Raw genomic sequence first — 19,484 nt, 5'->3', positions numbered from 1 at the left:
ATGGTTCAGTTAGGTCAGTGGGGTTTGGGTTGGATCCCCAAAATCAGCCAAGTGCTGAAGTTGCACTTTTGTGTTCTTGTGTGTTTGTCAGTAAAACCATGTCAGATCCTGATTTAAGGTTTTTGGTTTATGTACTGCTTGTGTTAAGAAGGAAAACGTGATGTTTGAGTTATTTCATGGAGTAAACTGGTCTAGGTTTGGAGGGGGGGTAAAGTGTGTGAGTGTGTATGTGTGTGGGGGGGGGGCTCTGTACTTGCTGCAATAGTTACGGGTCAACCCGGGAACCCGGGGCCCCTGCTCCTGCGTCTTGGCCCTCGGTGCTCACCGCTTTTCCACGATGTGCTCCGGTCGCCCTGGCGTGCCGACGTGCGCATGCCCACTGAAGAGGACGCAGCGGCTCCATGTGTGTTGAGGCGCATTATTTGGCAACAGACGCGGCAGCGGGGAGGGCCGAAAAAAAGAGGATATCCCCTGGATTTCAAAAAGCAACGATTTATCGAGGTTAACTGCAGATTAAACATTCCTTGGTCGACCATCGGCGAAGAAGGGGCGACGAAGCGACCGAGTAAGTTGAGAGTGAGAGTGAAGTTTTTTTTTTTGTGAGTGAGTGGATCGAGGGGAGCCTTTTATTCGCACTCGTCGAGAGCAGCCAGGTTTTCCTCCACCTATCTGTGACGATAAAGAAGCTGATGGGCTGTTGAAAAGTAACACTTCTCCGCAGAGCCAAAGGTTGAGCCCCGCGGAGGGGAGGAGTGCTGCTTCTTCCGACCGAATTACGTTTATTTCGCTTTTTCTTCTCGGTGAAACATCGTGGCTGCGATCGCCGGAGTGTGGATCCCAGAAGTGGCCGGGATTAGAACGCTACATCGCCGGTGGCAAGCTCGTTCCGTCGTGGGCCGGTCGGGTGAAATTTATGAGTTCCGAGAGGGAGCTTTTTCCACGGGAGGGGACACCCAGGTAAAAACGGCCACAGCCGGCGTCACGGAGCGTGACTTTTTTTTTTTTTTTTGAGGGCTGAAAGGAGAAAGTTTGCAGACGCTTCGGAGCTCCCGCATCGGTGTGCGGGTCACCGATCGGGCTCGGTTCTGGTCGTGCGGGTCATGGTGGTAAGAAGCTGTCGGGACTGGAGGACTTTTATTAGTTTGGTTTATCAGACGGTGGTGGTTTGTAGAAAAGCTCACGTCCGAGCCCGGCTGGCGGTTTTTTTTTTTTTCTCCCCTTTCTCTCTCTCTCTTTTTTTGATGGTGCGTTGTAGCTAACGTTAGCCGGCTAACTACCGCACGTTCTGAGGCGGTGTCAGTAATCAAAAAGCCGGCTGGATGCACATGTACTGTGGGCTGGCTTTAGTTTTTAAAGGGCTCCGGATGCTGTCGGAAGGTTAATAACGGTGGCCGCTTGTTTGTTTGTTTTGCTGTTGTGCTTGTTTTGTTTTTGTTGTGTGTGTTTTTTAAGCGCCGTCGGTTGTGCTATCTGGTAGCTGATCTTCATACTTCGCTCTGTGACAAACCGGAGTCTTCCTCTTCTTAAAGCTGAACGCACGCACACACTCCGGCACGCGCCGCACACACTCCCGCCGCTGCGCGCGCACACATACACACATGGGTTTCCACGCAGCAGCCGCGAGTTCCCACCACCGATGTTTTTGTGTTTCCTTGCATTATTCGATATATTAATGTATAAACGGCAGCCAACTTTATCTGATGTTTTTTTTTTAAAGTTTTATTTGCGTTCTAATTGTTATTCTGAGGTCTCTTTATGTTTAGTAGTCATTAATAATAACATTCTTAATGATGACGACACATTACACACTGCAGCAACAGTAATATTGGCTGTGTTGGTAAATATATAGTTTATAGACAAGGGGCTGGGACTACTGTTTTTAACTATTTTATTAAATGCTGCACAATGCAACACTCAGTTTGTACTGATTTGTATTGTTAACTTTTTACACCTGTTTTTCAGCATTTTGCACTGCAAAAGAGGGTAAACTTGAATGTACGGTGCATTTGGAAAGTATTCACAGCACTTCACTTTTTCCATGTTTTGTTCTGTTACAGCATTTTTCCAAAATGGATGAAATTCATTTTCCCCCCGTCAAAATTCGACACACAATACCCCATAATGATAATGTGAAAAAGTTAATTAGTTAATTTATTTATTTGCAAATTTAATTAAAAAAAAATACAAAAACCAAGAAGTCACATGTAGTATTCACAGCCTTTGCCATGAAGCTCAAAATTGAGCTGAGGTGCATCCTGTTTCCACTGACCATTCTTGAAACGTTTGTACAGCTTAACTGGAGGCCTCCTGGGGTAAATTCAGTTGATTGGACATGATTTGGAAAGGCACACACCTGTCTACATATAAGGTCCCACAGTTGACACTGCATGTCAGAGCACAAGCCAAACATGAAGTCAACGTAATTGTCTGTAGACCTCAGAGACAGGATTGTCTCGAGGCACAAATCTGAGGAAGGTACAGAAACATTTCTGCTGCTTTGAAGGTCCTAATGAGCACAGTGATCTCCATCATGTGTAAATGCAATAACTTCAGATCCACCACAACTCTTCCTAGCGCTGGCCGCTTGTCTGAACTGAGCGATCAGGGGAGAAGGGCCTTAGTCAGAGAGGTGACCAAGAACCCAATGGTCACTCTGTCATAGTTCCAGCATTCCTCTTTGGAGAGAGGAGAACCTTTCAAAAGGACAACCTTTTTTGTAGCAATCCACCAATCAGGCCTGTATGGTATAGTGGCCAGATGGAAGCCACTCCTTAATAAAAAGCACATGGCAGCCCACCTGGAGATTGCAAAAGAGCACCTGAAGGACTCTCAGACCATGAGAAACAAAATTTTCTGCTTTGATGACACAAAGATTTTAACACTGGCATGAATGCCAGGAGTCATGTTTAGTTGAATCCATACACCATCCCTACAGTGAAGCATGATGGTGGCAGCATCGTGCTGTGGGGATGGTTTTCAGCATCAGGAACTGATGTACAGAGTCATCCTGGATGAAAACCTGCTCCAGAGCTCTCTTGACTTCAAACTGTGGTGATGGTTCATCTTTCAGCAGGACAATGACCCTATGGACACAGCCAAGATATCAAAGGAGTGGCTTCAGGACAACTCTGTGAATGTCCATGAGTGGCCCAGCCACAGCCCAGACCTGAATCCAATTGAACATCTGTGGAGAGATCTAAAAATGGCTGTGCACCGACACTCCCCATCTAACCTGATGGAGCTTGAGAGGTGCTGCAGTGAGGAATGGACAAAACTGTCCATTCAAAGCAGCAAAAATGTTTCTGTCCCCAGATTTGTGCCTCAAGACAATCCTGTCTCAGAGGTCTGCAGACAATTCCTGACTTCATGTTTGGTTTGTGCTCTGACATGCACTGTCAACTGTGCATGTCAGAGCAAGATAGATACGGTAAGCAAGATAGGTACGCTATGCTTGTGGCTTCATATTCAAGAAGACTTGAGGCTGTAATTGCTGCCAAAGGTGCATCAACAAATTTTTGTTAAGTACATGTGATTTCTTAGTTTATTATTTTTAATAAATTTGAAAAAATATAACAGAAACCTTTTCATGTTGTCATTATGGGGTGTTGTGAGTAGAATTTTGAGGGAAAAAATGTATTTACTCCATTTTGGAATAAGGCTGTAATGTAACAAAATCTGGAAAAAGTGAAGTGCTGTGAATACTGTCGGATGCACTGTAAACTTTGTCATATATGCAAAATTATAAGAAAATTTGCTTTTATGGCAAGACAGCACAATACCGCATCCCGTTCAGAGTTGGACAGGATTACTTTCAAATGCAATGCAATTGGAATACTTTGGATTACTTCAAAACAAATATTTGTGGTTATGTCCATTGTCAGTATGAAGTGCATCATTTTCAGTAATTGGTTTTGAAGCAGTCCAGAAGTATTCAAATTACAAGTAATCCAGAGTATTCAAATTGTATTTTGTATACTAAACAACAAAAGAAATGCAAGTATCTTTTAATATGGCTTTATTAATAAATTTTCTGTCAGATCTTGTACTGGATGTTACAATAGTAAATGAAGGTGTGTTTGAGTTTATTGAGTCGATAAACGGAAAGGTAATGTTCTGGATCAAATCACAGTCAATAGTGCGTGTGATCATCATGTGCTGCAATTAATGCAGCTAATCCTCTGAGCATAGAACCCACTAAATGGTGAATTTCTTGTTGAAGAATGGCTTGTCACTCTTCCATCGAGGCATTCTGGATTTGAACAACAGTATTTGGCATCTGGATACAAAGGTGAAAACAATGATCCAGAATATCCCATATGTGTTCTCGGGGTCTGTCACGCATCCTCCCTGTGTTAGGGAACCTCCTCCTTAACCAACTGAGGGTCCACTCGTGAACGTCTGTCTATGTTCTGCACTGTGAAACCAGCATCCAGCATGCCAATGGCACATTCACGAAGACTTCCAGTGACGTGTGGTATGGCAAAGGTGCAACAAATTTCAAATTTTAACATTTGCTTTTATAGGCCCCTCATACCCCACAAAATCGCAACTCCTAATATGGCACCACAGTCTCATTTGAACCCTGTGTGATATCGTGGGATTTGTTATGGGGGACCTCCGCTTCATTGCGCAATAATGTATATACACAGCATAACTTCACACGGATAAATGGTGTTTTGTTCTCGGCTGCAATCACCGAAGCAGTCACAAGTATTTGGTCGAAGTGCGTGTGAAGCAGGAATCATGTGCAATACGTGTAAAATCATAGCTGTCCCCAACGCCTTGTACATCTGTTGCTACAACTATTTGCGCACACCAGCGGCTGAAAGACAGATTGTGCGTTGTGAGAGCCCAACGAACCCTCTCGCGGCAGGTGTCGGCCAAATTCCTGGTGACATGCACAAACATCTAACACCGCTCGCATGGCACTTAGAAAATGTGTGGCCATCCGCACTATTAGCACGACAGCAATCAACAGATGATTACTGTCGAGCTGGATGTGAAATTTGTCTAAGTGCCCCACGAGTGTGACTTTGCAAAGAGACACAGTGACACGTTGGTGTGTGCACTGAACTGACAGGGGGTGTGTCAGCCCACAGGAGTGGCTGTGGAGATCTGTGGTTCTGGACGTCACGGCTGGGGAACACGTACTGTGTTTGGTCGGACGTGAACTAACAACTGTCCACTGTGACGCGCGTGTGTCTGCTTGCTGTCATCACGTGGACATACATAAAAACATATTTCGCGATTGCAATGGGCTGCAGCGAGCACGCACGTCGCGCACATTGACAGGCTACCTCATGTGAGACGGACCGTCAGAACATAACATGCAGTGGGCCATCTGAATGTCACGGCACCCACGTGAGCTCTGTTCCACGTGACGCAGTGACTGTCCTGTGGCGCGCGGTCCACAAGATGTGTGTTGGGCAGGACACGTGCGCGGGGCCGGCTGGACATGCAGCCAGCAGATGTGGACATGATAAGACTGCCCTGCTTCTCATTCATGTCATTTCATTACTGTACGTCTGTGACCATGGGTCATCTACAGAGGAACAGATGGTTCATACTTGCATTGTCCACTTGATAAGAGGGATTCAATGCGGTGTTTATATATGGTGCGTGTTTTTGTTTTTTTGTTTTTTTAAATGCGTCCATGTCCTTCTTCAATCAATCAATCAATTTTTTTATATAGCGCCAAATCACAACAAACAGTTGCCCCAAGGCGCTTTATATTGTAAGGCAAGGCCATACAATAATTATGTAAAACCCCAACGGTCAAAAACGACCCCCTGTGAGCAAGCACTTGGCTACAGTGGGAAGGAAAAACTCCCTTTTAACAGGAAGAAACCTCCAGCAGAACCAGGCTCAGGGAGGGGCAGTCTTCTGCTGGGACTGGTTGGGGCTGAGGGAGAGAACCAGGAAAAAGACATGCTGTGGAGGGGAGCAGAGATCGATCACTAATGATTAAATGCAGAGTGGTGCATACAGAGCAAAAAGAGAAAGAAACAGTGCATCATGGGAACCCCCCAACAGTCTACGTCTATAGCAGCATAACTAAGGGATGGTTCAGGGTCACCTGATCCAGCCCTAACTATAAGCTTTAGCAAAAAGGAAAGTTTTAAGCCTAATCTTAAAAGTAGAGGGGGTGTCTGTCTCCCTGATCTGAATTGGGAGCTGGTTCCACAGGAGAGGAGCCTGAAAGCTGAAGGCTCTGCCTCCCATTCTACTCTTACAAACCCTAGGAACTACAAGTAAGCCTGCAGTCTGAGAGCGAAGCGCTCTATTGGGGTGATATGGTACTACGAGGTCCCTAAGATAAGATGGGACCTGATTATTCAAACCTTATAAGTAAGAAGAAGAATTTTAAATTCTATTCTAGAATTAACAGGAAGCCAATGAAGAGAGGCCAATATGGGTGAGATATGCTCTCTCCTTCTAGTCCCCGTCAGTACTCTAGCTGCAGCATTTTGAATTAACTGAAGGCTTTTTAGGGAACTTTTAGGACAACCTGATAATAATGAATTACAATAGTCCAGCCTAGAGGAAATAAATGCATGAAATTAGTTTTCAGCATCACTCTGAGACAAGACCTTTCTGATTTTAGAGATATTGCGTAAATGCAAAAAAGCAGTCCTACATATTTGTTTAATATGCGCTTTGAATGACATATCCTGATCAAAAATGACTCCAAGATTTCTCACAGTATTACTAGAGGTCAGGGTAATGCCATCCACAGTAAGGATCTGGTTAGACACCATGTTTCTAAGATTGTGGGGCCAAGTACAATAACTTCAGTTTTATCTGAGTTTAAAAGCAGGAAAGCAGTTCTACCCCTCGGCCCTTCCCCTCCGTTTTGCGCGGGCATGAGAGACAGAGGGGTGTCTCAATTCCCTTTTTGGAGCGAGGTGGAGGGGTAGGCGGAGGGCTACTAACCCCTCCAAACGGAGGGAATCTGTATGCACACTCCGTTTGGAGGGGTAGGAGGAGCTTACCCCTGTCTCCACAGAAACAAACATGGCGCCGAAATAATCCCACAAATGTAACTGGCTTTCATTACAAATTACGCTTAGAAAGTTCTAACTTGCCAAAAAACTTTACAGGCAGTTGTCTATGACAGCAACGTGTATGCTTCTGGATGCATGTTACGTATATTGTCCTTCTGAATAATATCGTAACTTCACTTGTGTGCTGAGGCATTATAATGCATATAATACACACGAACACTACGATAAGACACTTTTGTATCTCACAATGGAGAAAATCGTGATAAAGGATAAGCACGTTAATTTGTATGTTCATAAATCTTTAGATAATAGCGATCCCTGCTGTTGGATTTCAAGGTCTGTAACGTGTGTGTATTTAGTAAACAAACAGGGAGCCCTGAGCACACTCATCTCCTAATAAGCTTTCGGGCAGAAAATGAGAAGTTTCATCAATGGGAGTAAGTTGGAAAATATTTACACACACATGTATATGTGTAACACATAACATGATGTCCTAATAGACTGCTATTATTTGTCAAGGAAATTTCTAAAGGAAATAGGGATGGATGCAAAAAAATGGTAGAATTTGAAAACGAAATATAAGGTTAACAGAACTCGATGCAGTCCATAACATACATACAGGTGCTGATCATATAATTAGAATATCATGAAAAAGTTGATTTATTTCAGTAATTCCATTCAAAAAGTGAAACTTGTATAATGTATACATTCATTCCACTCAGACTGATATATTTCAAGTGTTTATTTCTTTCAATTACTAATCAATTAATTAATTACTAATCACTCATCAGTCAGATTAATCAATTAACAATATTACTATCAATGGTTAATTAATTATTAGTATTGTCAACATCAATTAATTACTAATTAATTAATATTAATACTATTATTATAAATTACTAATTAATTTAATTAATTATTAATACCACAAAATTCTCCAACATGATTGCGATGCGTCGAAGAAATCTTCGACTTATTCTGTTTCTTTGCATTTACGCCGAAAGGCGAGAAATTAAAAAGAGCAAACAGGCTACTGCAACAAGTTGCGCGTCGGTTGCCATGTTAATAAACAGTGAAGACAGCAGTTTGAGACGGGCATTTTTTTCCCCCCGTAAGGTGGAGGGGTGTCTCAATTCATAGGGCTAGAAGCATACCCCTTCGCTTACCCCTTGTTTTAAAGGGGTAAGCGTAGGGGTAGGGCCAAGGGGAAGGAGAAAGGGTACAAAAGAGAATTGAGATTGGGCCTTGACATTAGGCATTTTCCCACACCTTTCACAGGACAATGATGGTAGCTCAGTGGTAAATTTTCTGACTGGCAATCAGAGCTTTTGGAAAGTGCAGGTTCGAATCTCGTGGGTGGCATGTATTTTAAAATTTTTTGTTTTCAAAGAAAAATAGTCATCAGCTGCTTAATCTTTACTCGTTTATGAAAGGAGGTTAAAATGTCATTGCAGTGTTTTACAGTTTCTCAAGTATTAATATTAACTTTTCAAGAAATTGAGTAGCTTTACACTGTAGTAGTCAACAAGAACAAATAATAAAAATTACAATATGCACATAAAATAATCACATCACTGGAGGACTTAGTATTCATTAGTCTAACAATAATTGGATCCAGTTATTTATTTTTCACAGTTGTGAAACAGTAAAAATGGCCTTAATTTTATAAGTTGGACGTAATTTAGGATAAACTAATTTTAAACTGTTCTACATCAAGGATAGAGTAGATTGTAGTGCATTCTAGCAGTTTATAAATGTGTTTGTATGGTACATTTGCTTGTTTTAACATGTGGTAAAATGGTTAAATTTGAGGTGGTTTGAGATGATGTGACTAACAGCAGCTGTACACTCACCAGCCACTTTAATAATTACACCTTGCTAGCACCGGGTTGGACCCCCTTTGCCTTCAAAACTGCCTTAATTCTTCATGGCATAAATTCAGCAAGGTTTTGGAAACATTCCTCAGAGATGTTGGTCCATATTAACATGATAGCATCACGCAGTCGCTCATTCAACCAGTCTGTCCATTCTCCTCTGACATCAACCAGACATTCTCATCCACACAGCTGCCACTCACCTGGATATCTCCTCTTTTCTTACCATTCTCTGTCAACCTTAGAGATGGTTATGCATGAAAATCCCAGTAGATCAGCAGTTTCGGAAATACTCAGACCAGCCTGTCTGGCACCAACAACCATGCCACATTCAAAGTCACTTAAATAACCTTTCTTTTCATTCTGATGTTTGGTTTGAATTTCATTAAGTCGTCTTCACCATGTCTAGATGCCTAAATGCACTGAGTTGGTACCATGGGATTGGCTGATTAGCTCTTTGTGTTAACAAATAATTGAACAGGTGTACCTAATAAAGTGGCCGGTGAGTGTAGCTGTTGGATTATGTTTAGGAGGGGGGAAAAAATTGAAGATGTATCATGGGTTCTGAGAAATTGAAATAACATTTTTTGCTGACTTTGTAGTCTAAAAATTGTTTAATCAAATGTTATTGTCAGAAGAATGACTAATGAACACAATTATTAAATGCAGATTTTGTTGTCATCTATTGTAAAACTGTGAGCTGAAGTGTTTCTAATAATTAGACAGGATTGACTGGTCCTGCAGGATGCAGGACCAGTCAATCCTGTTGAATTGGTGCTGTAGAGGAGAGGGAAAGGTGTTCAGGCACTTGCTGACATTTGAGTCCTTTGTGAAGTAATCAAAAAAAAAAAAAAAGGTCAGGGTCAAAAGCTTCCCAAAACATGTGAGACAGTTGTGAGATGATCTTGGGTTGGGTAATGTCAACTTAATTGGAAAATCATGATGTCTGCAGTAAAACATCAAAATGGTCAGTGAAGTGTGTATATACATCTTTATTTATTTACTTTTTACATTCTTTAAAATGACTATTCCATAAACAAAAAATTAATTTTGTATTTTCTATTTACTAGCATACTAATTTACCTTTATGGACCACGTATCAGTGCACCTCAGTTGGCTTTTCCATGCAGTTGCCTTTTGACCGCATTTGAAGAATCTCCTCAGTGTTCTGCAAGTTGGAAAAAGTAGTTTAACTAAAGGCAGCCTAATGGCCCAGTCACACGGCACACAACGATTCCTGAATGATGGGGGAAAAGTACAAAAGTCACAATTCGTTGAGAAAAGGTGGACAAAAGAGCTTTAACACCGAACAGCCTGCGAAGCAAGAGCGCAAAAGGGGCGAAAGAGGAACTTAACTAAACCGAAGCTCACGATCTCGACGCTTTAAATGAAATGCGCCTGGAGCCACAGCTGGAGCAGTGTGTGTCTGCATCTCTGAGTTCCGGGACTCGGCGCTGGGATGGAGCTCATAGTGCCTGAGTCCTAGAGAAACTGCAAACTGCAAAAAAAGAAGCTTTGGAGATCTGTGTGCATGTCAGTGGACCACCTGCTCTGGTTCCTCGTCCAGAACAAAAGAGGGATCATCTCCTTCATCATCAGAATCCACACTGTCTGACGACACACTGCGTGCTCCATCTTGCTCCAATTTAAAGAAAAAAAAAAAAAAAAAAAACCTCTGGTGTTCCGTGGTCACTGCTGCATCACTATTCCTTTAAGCCATATATATTGATTTATAACAGAAAACTGTCAAAAGGGGGAATAAATATAAGTGTAAATGATGACTGAATATATCAGAGCAGTAAATTGATCTTTGTGTGTGAACACGCATTGACTCGTGCGGTTATTTCAACTAGCTGCAGCTGATCCACAATGTGAATTCTGCCTTCCAGAACAGCTCTTTATATAATCATTTTAATTATCTAGCTGTCGCCACATGTACATGAGGGTTGGATTGTCATTCCGACACTCATATTGTTATATTTAACAAAAAATAATAAGCGCACGCAGCAGCTGCTGCTGCCGCTAGTGCTGCATTCAAGTACCGTCGGAAATTACACAGCTTTTGTTGTTTAAAATTCAGCAGTTGCTTGTGGCAAAATAATTAATTGTATCCACACAAAAAAATTAATTTTTCCCTATATAAGGTGCCTGAGCCCATTGAAGCTGAACCCCCCCCAGATAAAAAAAAATCCAAGCACGCAGGCTGAATTTGCCCTGTAATTTCCGACGGTACATGAACACAGCAGCAGCCTCAGCGCTCACAAACCGGCTTCTGTACAGTGTGAAAACATTCAGCCGGTCGAAAGAAGTCAAACTACAACGTTACAAAAACTAAACAAACGATTAAAAAACATCAAGAACGACAGTTAAACGAAACGCGGACGAATTGAGGTTTTCGTTGCCCTTCGTTCAAATTTTTCAACAGTTTAAAAATCCTGATGAAGCGCCAGCTGCAGGAACGAAGCTGCACGAAGGTTAAATGATGCCAGCAAAAGTCAACAAAAGTCCAAATTTCTTGTTTCGTCAGCTCTTCGTTGCCCTTCATTAAGTGCCATGTGACTGGGCCATAAAGCCACCACCTTGACACTTGCACAAATTTGATCCCGGCACTGCCATGCAATTTGTCATTCTAATGCATACCACTTTGTCCTGCTTGACGCCACGCTATATAAAATAAAGCCAGTGCCGCATCATCTCGTAGTTGATGACACATTTGCTATCAGAACTTGGCTGATGAAACCATTCTCTCATTGTTCTCAGAATCACAGAGAAATTATCTACAGCTACAGGTTGTCTCATGCGCATCTTGTGGTGGAGAACACATTTAGAATCTTGTCTCAAAGGTAATTATTTATAATGTATATATTGTAATGGATTGGTAAAACAGTTGCATTTTCATTCCTTCTTATGAGTTCAATTTATTACATTTATATAGCACAAAATCACAGCAATCTGCCTCAAGGCACTTTACCAACATTACATTAGTTACATAATGTATCTGTAAAGTTATGTTTATTATAGATGTAGCACCTCTTCATGATCTAATTTCAGGTTCTGATGCCCTGCGTGCAATGACACGCAGTGACATGCAGTTTTTTCAAATAGGTTGTGCAATGTTCACGGCAGTGGCACGAAATTTATGCGTGGCAGAAATTTTGAACATTTTAAAATTTTCTTTGCGCACTGGCACGCAGTCGTCAAGGTGCCTTAACTCTTCTTGCTATCTCAGAGATTTTTTTCTTCTGTGCTCAGCAAGTAAACTGTACAGCGAGTTGCAGTTGCTTTGAGCAGCACAGCATGGTGAATTCAACCTGAGGGGCTCAGAGTGCCTGCATCATTTTAGTCTGTGCGTGGCTTATGCCAGCTGCATCTCCGTGTAACTGTGGGTAGGCGAAAGCTTCTTGATACCTTGGATAAATTTTTGTCTGTGGGTGTTGTGAAAATTTGATGGCAAGTTGCGCACTGAGCAGCACAGTATCTCCTCGTGGGGCATTTGGCCGGAGCACACTTTGAGTTCCTACTCCTTACAGCAAAGCATCTCAATATGTAGTCACGCTGTGGCAGGGACAATGGAATTAGCGTGCATATAGCATGGTGGGGGCTAGGCGTCATGATGGCAGCTCAACATTGTGATGTTGATCAGCCATCGGTGAAGGACAATGTAATTGCCCAACTGCCCAACCCTATGAACTTGTATCCCAAACATTGCTGGTCTACGACTAATGGATATCAAATATTTGCATCACAAAGGCCGTGGACTGATGGATTCACACACAAACAGAAACCATTTATATAGCTGCCACAGTGCGATGGTGGGAGCTAATTACAGACTAATTAACAAGGAGGGTTCATGTCTTGACCTGAGTCTTGAAGAGGCTTTGTGTGTTTGTCTACATGTACAACTTGAAAACTTAGTCTTAACTGAATTGGGGAGGAAAAAATTGTTTAAGCATCACCAGAATTTGTTTAAATACTTCCTATTGTCAACATTTTGAATTGGATAATGTGTCTGGATGTTGTGGGCTGAAATGCTTTTGTAGACCTCCTACTAGATGACAGTGGTCAACAAAAAAATTATTTTTTCTTGCATGGACTTTGAGAATTGATGTAGGGTAATTTTGGGGTGCTGAATCCAAATCTGAGCTCGGATTTCCTCTATCACATCACATTTTTATGCAATCTGCATAATCCTTATTGATGGATTACACAAACTCAGGAGTTTGACGCCGCTAATCGTGCACAAAAGTAGCTTCAAAAGCATAGTTTTTAAACCAGGTTCGCGAAATGTGAGCAAGAGCCATATTCTCATTTATTGCGCTGAAGAGGTGTGCAAGACTGCAGCTTTTGCTTCAATGCTTGATACATGAAATATGTTTTCATATCTCAAAAATGTGATGTGATTGGCAAAAACTAACACCATATTTGGATTCAGTGGCCCCAAATTACCCAAAATCCATTGGAAAAACTTCATGCAAGAAAAATTGTGTTGACCAGTGTGATCTCTTGTGACTTTGCAGATGTGACTACATGCAATCATCAGTTTAAAGAAGTGGGGAACTGATCAGTAAGGGTGATATTCTGCAAAATAGGTTTGACAGCAAAATACGAGGTCTGTTAGAAAAGTATCCGACCTTTTTATTTTTTTCAAAAACTATATGGATTTGAATCACGTGTGATTGCATCAGCCAAGCTTGAACCTTCGTGCGCATGCGTGAGTTTTTTCACGCCTGTCGGTTGCGTCATTCGCCTGTGAGCAGGCTTTGAGTGAGGTGTGGTCCACCCCTCTCGTCTATTTTTTATTGCGAATAAATGTCTGAACGATGTGGAGCTTTGCTGCATCAATTTTTTTTCCAGAAACTGTAAGAGATCTCCAGGTGGACACCGTTCGGAAAATTAATATGGCTTTCAGGGACGATTTTATGGGGATTACACAGATTAAGGAGTGATCCAGACGGTTTAAAGACCGCCCACAGCGTCTGAGAGCCCGGCGCGCTCCCTGCCCCCATCGACAGGCTGACACCCCGCTGGAACAACCAGATCATTTCCAGCGTGAAGGCTTTGTTGATCCGAGACCTCGTCTGACTTTCACAAAAAGGCTGAAGATGTGGACATCAGCCCTTTTTCGGTACATTCCACCGTTACATGAGTTTTTTTTCATGGAAAGAAAAGCGGAGGGACGCGCCACGGAGCCGTTCATTACGCGGCACAAAACCACCTCGGTGTTGGTCCCACAGGACAGCTTAAAGGTGGATTTCAGATGGATTCCGGTTGCTTTTCAGTCGTGTGCTTATCCGATTGTGATTGTGCATGAGCTGGACCTTGGAATGTCTATCTGTGACTGTTATGAGGTTAAAAACAGCAAAAATGGTGACAACGGCTGATTTCACTTTGTTCCAGTGTTGGTAAATGGTGATGTAAATTATGGGTTGTGCTATCGGTTGACCGTTTTTAATCTTATAATGCAAAAGCTTTAACTTAATTAAATATTTGGCAGTTTGTTCACTTCCAGCTGTGCAGCTAACACAGAAAAGCTGTAAGAGTAACACTGGTTCTCCTTCACTAAGAACACTTTTAGTTTCACTGTCAGTCATGTTTCCATTTTTTGGCACATATGTAGGTGTAATCACAGGCAGCGTGGTGCCCAAGTGGTGAATGCACTTTTCAAAAAGAAGGTTTCTGCTTCAAGAACACCTTTGTCCATCATCCGTTTAAAGTAGAGTTGCACCAGGAAGGGCGTTTGGTGTAAAAATTGTGCCAAATCAGCGTGCATATCCACTGCGATGACCCGAAGGAAAAGAGTGAAGCCGAAAAAGCTTCCCGCTGTATGTAGATGTAATCGCAATCACAAGTGTACTGTCATGAATGCAAATGAAAATGATGTGTATTGAGTTCCAAAATGTGAGATATACTAGGGATGCACTGATCCGCAATTTTTCGCTTCTGATCCGATCTCGATACCTGAATTTGGATATCTGCCGATACCAGTACTTTTCCGATCCAATACCAGAGCTCTGTTTGCTTTAATATTATTATCATTATTGTTGATTTTTATGAGGATTTTCTTAAAAAGGAGACCTGAAAGTTCAGCTACAATTTGCCAGAAGGTGCATCTAACATGAAAGCCTAGATTTAATGTTTTGATGAAAGAATGAAGTACTTTTATTGTTTCATTAAACTTTTATTTCATTCATTAGACTTTTATAGCCTTTTTTTAATAGACTTAAAGAGAAAAGACAGTTCTCTCTCTGTCTCTCCTTCTCAATTTTCAATTTCATTGGAGCTTTATTGATATGGGAGACATATGTTTACATTGTCAAAGCAAGTGTTACAGAGTAAAAATGAAAAATTAAGTCCTCTGTCTTTCTGTCTCTCTGCCTCTCCCTCTCTCTCTGTCTCTCTCTATCTGTTTCTCTGTCTCTGTCTCTCCCTCTCTCTGTCTGTCTCTCGTTTGCTCTTTCTCTCTCTCACGCGCTTTCTCTCTCCCTCTGTCTCTCTCTGTATTTCTCTCTCGCTGTTTTTGTGCTGTGCAAACTTCAAACTTTTTGGAAACACGAAGCCTTTCAACTGTAAAATAAATGTATCATCGGTGATGCTCATGCGAGGATTTTAATGGAGACTTTTTTCCATTTCAGCGGACAGAATCTCTGTTCGGCTCTTCCTCGGCTGCACGCTGAACTGGCGTTTGACAGCCTTGAGATAGTAAAGTCACTAACTTTTTAGCACACATTGTCAGCAACAATTCAGTTAATTTTTCAGAAAATCCGTGCTTGACAAACAGACAATTTAAACCCGAGAGCCGGGCAGAAATTTGCCACTACCCACAAGCTAGAACACTGCGGAAGAGAGCTCTCTCAAACAGACTGGCTTCAGTAAACCTCTTGTTTGCTCGGCAGCAAACAAGCAGAGAGCAAACAACAGGTGAGAGGATTTACAGTGGCTCTTCTCCGGTATCGGAAAATGTCACGGGTTGGATTGGTGTTTTCCGATACATGAATTACGTTGGTATCAGAAGCCGATCCCGATACCAGATCAGATTGGTTGCAGCCTTAAGATATACCCTCCAGTTTCTATAAAACTACGTAAAATAAATAAATAACACTTTATTTCGCAGTCAGATTATTGCTGGAAATACAAAATAAATTACAATTAGATCCCCCCTTCTTAAAATTGCTGTGCTGTTGTTTGTGTCTTTCTATGTTCATTGCTAATAATAATAATAATACCACAGTGCCCATAATTGAAACAATAATTACCTTCAAGCATCTCCCACATCTGGCATAGTTCAGTGGCAAGTTTTTCTCAGCAGCCCCTTCACATGGGTTGTGAGTGTCCCAGGTGGGGGGAGTTTGTTAGATTTCTTGGCATACATCAGTACAAATCTGGGAAGATCAGTTAAATTAGTCCTGATTTTAAACATATTCACAACTGTCAGGAGCTTGGCTGGACTCTAGCACTGCCACACACGACTATTTTGATAGTCGATCAGTCGATTATTTTTTGAGAATAGTTGACTCATTGGATCATACGTAAATTGCAGCTTATCGCATTTTATCGATGTTGATACATTATTGAGTCCGCTTATCAATCTGATTCCCTTATCGATACCTCCTGTGAATTTTCTGTGTGCTACAAGTAGGCGTTTAAGGGTTTTCTATGTCAACAACATTTTATTGAGTCTTAAAGTAAATAAATTTGAAATTGGTCACTGGATCCGTGATCTCTGGACATAAATAAACTCTACATGGTGGATCCTTGATCTCTGGACATGAATAAACTCTGCATGGTGGATCCTTGATCTCTGGACATGAATAAACTCTGCATGGTGGATCCTTGATCTCTGGACATAGAAACAAATCTGTAGTTTTTGTCCAAAGCATTTCCTTTCAGACATTAACAACATGGATGTCTCTCCATACATCTGAGCTGAGCTCAGCTGGCTCCTGGGGTCTGCAGGTCTGCAGCCATACAGTCTTGGGCTGCTGCACGTCAGCCAGGACGTCTCATTTTGGGAGGAAAGAAAAAAAACATTTTGATTGATTGCAGTTTATTGTTTGTATTACAACTTTTGGAAAGTGGTGTCATTTGATTTAAACGGTGATTTGCTTTGAAGTTATTAATTCTGTGTGGACTCTCTCTTTCTAACTTGACTCGGCAGCACAACGTTTGGAGCAACGTAATGGAGAACGATTGTCATTTCTTTCTCCCAACAAGACAGGAGTCCCAGTTAGTCACTTTCATCTGCATAAAACGATTGACATATTTTAATGGCTTTGAGAGGAGATAAGAAGCGGAGTTGCCGCTTCTGAAGAGGAGTGAAGCAAAGATCTGACGAAGTAGCGGATCGAAGCACTGCTTCATTGCTTCAAGGTTCAAAGCAAATGACTTGTTGACTACTAAATTAGTTGTCGATGGTTTCAGTAGTCTGCGTTGTCGTGACTAGTCATGGCAACCCTACTGGACTCCCCATTGCATTACACATCTCACGCCTTGGCCCAGGTGGTCCGGTGCAGGCTTTTCACAACTCTGCATACAATTTTTACTCAGCGCAAGGAAGAATTCCTCCAAGAGATGTAGAGTTGAGTGCAGAATTTATATCCTGAGTTACATAGTGTTGGACCAAGCCTGCTCCGAGGCGTTTGGGCCAAGCACAGGAAAAAAACAACTTTTCCCAACTTTTACTGAGTGGTGTGACTGAACTGGAGAACTCTCTCCTAAACACTGCCAGGTTATACATAGAGTAAGTCCCTTCGACTTCTCTGTTGTTTAACTTAGGGTTGCCACAGCAAATCTGAGGTGCATCTACATGTTGATTTGGCACAAGTTGTATGCCGGATGCCATTCTTGATGCAACTCCACATTAGAGAATGGGCAGGGGTGGCCCTAAACTGGGAACCTTCCACAGTGGAAATAAGTGCACTTAACCTCTTGGCCACCACACCTGCCTTGCCGGGTGATAGATGCTTGAAAAACATCAGGTAACGGCCGGGATTGAACTCATCCTGTTATGTCGCAAAATTCAGCTCAGTGTGAGAACTACTTCACAACTTTAAGGGTCCAGTAACGTGCACTGTAGTTTGAGTATTAATACCTAGTTTGTGATACTCAGAAATCTTAGTACTAGGGCTGCCACAAACAATTTTGATAATCGACTACTCAGATTATTTTTGCGATTAGTTGACTAATCGGATCACATGTAAATCGCAGCCTAATGCACCAGCATGCATATGCGCTTATATCACCATCATGAGCTTCAATCTGGAAGTGTTTAATGTATGTGCTAACTAAAAATAAAGACAAGATGATAGTTCATTCAAGTTTTACTTGGTAACAAAGTTATCCATTGAAGAGGAAGGTTTCTGTAAAGGCTGTCAGTTGTCCAGGTGGTTTCAATAGTAGAGAAGCTTGAATCTTCGACTGGACTGGGTTGCTTGACACGAGGATGTTTTACTTCAAATCGCAGAAGCTTCCTCAGCTAAAATTCTTGCTCTGGTAGTCTGACTTCTGTCTTGAGTTGTGTAGAGAAGAATAACAGAAGCCACAAAAGCTGGAGTTGTAAACCTAACCATATATATTTTTTTTGCACTGTAACATAGCGTTATAAAACATTAGCGTTATCGCATTTCCTATTCAAACATGACATCGCTGTTATGTAATGTAATGTTACAGTAAACACGTGTGTGCTAAGGCTAATGAAATCGTCATTGTTAATGTTCACGTTTACAGATCAGCAGCTCACTATTGACGTTAATGTTAGCGGCTGTCTAGCCAGTTAGCTTACTGAGATGACTCTCGCTTCATCAGAATCAGCCATAACCTGCTTCCTTCTCTGATGTTGTACTGCTGTGGAAGTTCTGCCTTGCAGATTTTTCATTTCACATTTTTCTCTTTCATTTGGTTAAAATGCTCCCAAACGTTTGAGCTTTGTTGCCAGCAAGCCATGAGATTGTTTGGGCATAACTTTTTCGATGACGCCACAGCTGACCCGGATTACCACTACGGCGCGTGTGTGTCAAGGACAGAAAGGCAGCGGAAGGTATAGCGGCAGCTTTGAAATAAAAATAAACAATGACGTCGATTATTAAATTAGTCGCTGACTATTTTGACAGTCGACGTAATCGTGACTAGTCGACTAATCGTAGCAGCCCTACTTAGTGTGTTTAAAATGACTTTATGGTCACTGATTTGAATTGGTTTAACTTTGTTTGCAGGACTTTTGATCCAAGTTTACATCATGCATTTAGCAAATCAAACATTATCCATGTAATTAAATCAATGATTACTCCCTCAAATTGTTGAGGTACTTGACTGTTGGCGAGAGTTCCTGTCACCATTTCAGAACGTGCGTGCTTTAATGTAGTGTCAGGTTTTGAGCATTGTTGGGGCGCTGCCTGTCAGAATTTACAGTATATCTGCACCTGTCTTCTTCCCTGCTGAGTGCCTGGAGGTGCTTATTTATCTTGTCACTCATGGATCGTGTCTACCGTCACTCACTCAATCATTTGTCATTGACACAGGCAGGTTTGCTCTGTCACTGCACATACAGTACGTGTCATCTTTTTATTTACTGGCTGACAGACCTTTACCCTGTGAAAACATTTTTTAACAC

At 41.8% G+C, this 19,484-nt stretch overlaps 1 protein-coding gene across 1 annotated transcript in view; it reads left to right on the top strand.

Moving 5' to 3' along the window:
- The first annotated feature begins 400 nt into the window (after nucleotides 1-400).
- The window catches only part of LOC117521445 (transcriptional repressor p66 alpha-like), a 66,250-nt gene continuing 47,166 nt past the window's right edge, over nucleotides 401-19,484 (top strand). Inside the window, 1 exon segment of the mRNA XM_034182744.1 lies at nucleotides 401-565. The gene's annotated coding sequence lies outside the window, so the exon portion shown is untranslated.

This window comes from Thalassophryne amazonica, chromosome 12 (assembly GCF_902500255.1).
Source record: "Thalassophryne amazonica chromosome 12, fThaAma1.1, whole genome shotgun sequence".
Taxonomy (NCBI): domain Eukaryota; kingdom Metazoa; phylum Chordata; class Actinopteri; order Batrachoidiformes; family Batrachoididae; genus Thalassophryne; species Thalassophryne amazonica.
Note: the sequence above shows the minus strand (reverse complement) of the source record. Positions and strands in the feature narration are given on the sequence as shown.